Source organism: Salmo salar, chromosome 08 (assembly GCF_965601325.2).
Source record: "Salmo salar chromosome 08, fSalSal1, whole genome shotgun sequence".
Lineage (NCBI taxonomy): Eukaryota > Metazoa > Chordata > Actinopteri > Salmoniformes > Salmonidae > Salmo > Salmo salar.
Genome location: NC_138298.1, coordinates 10,982,889 through 10,986,052, shown reverse-complemented (window position 1 = coordinate 10,986,052; position 3,164 = coordinate 10,982,889).

The window sequence follows — 3,164 nt, the reverse complement described above, 5'->3', positions numbered from 1 at the left end:
GCACTAGTCGTTTAGCTCAGTTAGCTTTCTTGGGAACAGGAACAATGGTGGCCCTCTTGAAGCATGTGGGAACAGCAGACTGGGATAGGGATTGATTTGCTCTGAGGACACGCTAGGGATGCCGTTTGAGCCGGCAGCCTTGCGAGGGTTAACACGTTTAAATGTTTTACTCACGTTGGCTGCTGTGAAGGCGAGCCTGCAGGTTTTGGTGGCGGGCTGTGTCAGTGGCATTGTATTGCTCCAGCTACACTTGTTTAAGAACAAACAACGCCTCATTTTCACCTAATTCTCTCATTTTGAAAATTAATCACATAAGTTACTGTAGAGGAAAAACATTAGTTCACAGATAGTAGTTCGTTCACTAGCTAACGTTTCAGATTGCCAGGGTCCAGTAAGCAACTAACGCGTTATAACTTGAGGAAAGGCAAGGAGTCGTCGCGAATTGGTTAGGTTACCAACGTTAACTCATCTGTTGTAACATTAGCTGTCTGACTTTATTAGCCAGACAGTTTTCACACCATAAACTCAATTATTTGATCAATTAAATTGGCCAACGCTCATCATTTCTCTGGCTGGCTAACAGATAATTCGAACCAGCAAGCAAGATACTTAACAACGCGAACATTACCTGGTACACCACACTTTCTCCCTCACCTCAAACTTTCCAATAGCCAGTTGTTTTTAGGTTAAAGCTAATGAAGTACGCTTCATCACCTTCTCACCCCGGTCTCCGTGGTCAGGCTTCTCACCTACCCCTTCGTTATCGTTCAGGGGACGCTCTGCTGTAAATGAACTGACAAACTGCCTTTCCCCTCTCCCGCTGTATTTCCAGAGCTGATGCTGTAACCAGGGGCGGAAATCCCGGGGGGGACGGGGGGGACACGACCCCCCCATCCTGGGAAAAATATGATTTGTCCCCCCCAATATATCACTGAAACATAACTATGTAATTTAAATAATATTAATAATACGCAATGAAAGCAATTGTGCTGATTATAGACACTTAATAGCACGTTTTTAAGTTTCAAAAGATTGCGACCCCCCCCACCCTTTTCCTCACAATGGTTTGATCCACTGGCAAGGTAACAGAGGGGTCGTACCCACTGTCTGAAAGGCACTCAATGAACGTAACTGATGTGAGGTTAATCCAGTCAATCGCGCACACACACTAGCTGAATATGCAGAGCTAGCGCGCAAATATTAACTATTAAGCTAGCTAGTACCTATTCCATTTATGTGGCCTCGTCAAAGATGGAATCTTTGCTATCGTCAGTTTATTCCGAGATCAGCATGCAGATGATGTAAGTTAGTGCTTCAAAGTCCCTGTGATAAGGTTAGCGATAAACTGAAGTCCAAACTAAACAGAACTACACTCTCTTCTACCATTGTCTTAAATATATTTAATGGTCTCGTTGCAAAAGCTAAATTGTCGCAAGGGAACTTTTATTTATTTATTTTATTCAACCCGGGTAGCAAAGATTATAGAAAACACCACTGAAACTGAATTGGTGCTCGCTAGCTTTGCAAATTCAGCTATTGTTGGAAGCCAGCCAATATGAAACAAACTATTAAAATTACAAAAGGTTGCAGCATATGTTGTGTAAATGGTGAACTCATACAGCTGTCAACTCTTGTCATTTTAATCCGTTTCACATTTTCTAGCTACCTTTTAGATCGAAGCCCAAATAGAATGATAAAAGATAAGATGATAGAAGCCCATCTCCTACTGTAAATAACCTACACACTGTGTGTGTGTGTAGCCAGCCAGCCAGGTAGAAAAATGGCAGAAAAATAAAAGACGGACATCAGAGTATTTTTCAGTACACCAAAACGCAAAGTAAGAAACCTAGTAGCCTAATATCTCAAAGACTAGTTGATAAAATGTTCATAAGAAAGAAATGAAATTCTAATGGAAATGTTTCACAATGATGTCATTAGGCAGAGCAGGCAACAGATGGCACACAGACAGCAGAGTTGGGGACAGATATGCAGGGACAGACTGGCAGAGACAGGGAGTCTCAGGTAAGTTTGTTGAGTCTTTGTTTGGCAACATGAAAGGTTCTCCATTTTTTTAACTTGTAAAATAGGAACATAATTGGAAAATGCCATGGATACCCCCACTCTCAACTTAAACTGGTGACTGAACTAAGATTTGTTATAGGCAATGGTATTGCTGTTGTGAGTAGTTGTGTAGTTTTGGGTACCGGTAGTTAGGAGTACGGCAAACACCTTATTTCTTTGGTTCCTCAATATACATTTACCATATTACAATGTAGGCTATGTGTTACAGCACTACTTTTGGTGTCCCCCTCAGGAATTGCTCTTGAGAAAATTTCATGTAATTGTCCCCCCCAAAGTTGATATCAGATTTTCGCCCCTGGCTGTAACTATTGTAGCAAATTGGGTTGTCTTTTCTCTTGTCAGTAGCGTCCTCCATTCTGTTGTTATGTATGTGAACTGATTGGCTGAGCCTTGGAACTGATTGGCTGAGCCTTGGAACTGATTGGCTGAGCCTTGGATAACTAGTTTGCATCCCTAATACATATCTACCTCCATCACTCCAGTATCCATGCACATGTCAATATGGTATTGGAACTGACGTTTTAAATATTTCCTGTATATGGTGTGCTTACTTACTTGTGTCTTTCATATTTCTTATTTATCGTGTGCTTTTTTTCCTGTTAAACATTGTCATTTATTATTGTATTGTTGGGTTTTGAGTTTGAAAGGCATTTCGCTGTACTTGTGCATGTGACATTAAAACGTTAAACTATTGTGAGACGCTCAATACATATGGCCACAGATCAGTCCTGTTGGGAGGAACTGAACCAATTTTCTTCCACTGCATCCCTCAGATCTAGTTCTGCTAATTGAGACAATATTTCTTTGCAACTGTAAATACCTGATGTAGCACGTACAAAAACACGTTGTTTCATTTCACCCACAAGGAAAGAACAAACGCACATGATAACACATCTGAGAGGTGTGAAGACTTGACTGAGGCTCCATTGCCATCTGCTACCTTGGCACAGTGTGCTTCAGTGTCCTCGTCTATGATTGGTTGAGATAAGGAACATAGTGTCAACGTCTGCCAATGTCTGTCTTCGACTGGCACCTTCTGGTACACATTCAAATGGTATTACATTTACAATTGAACATGACCA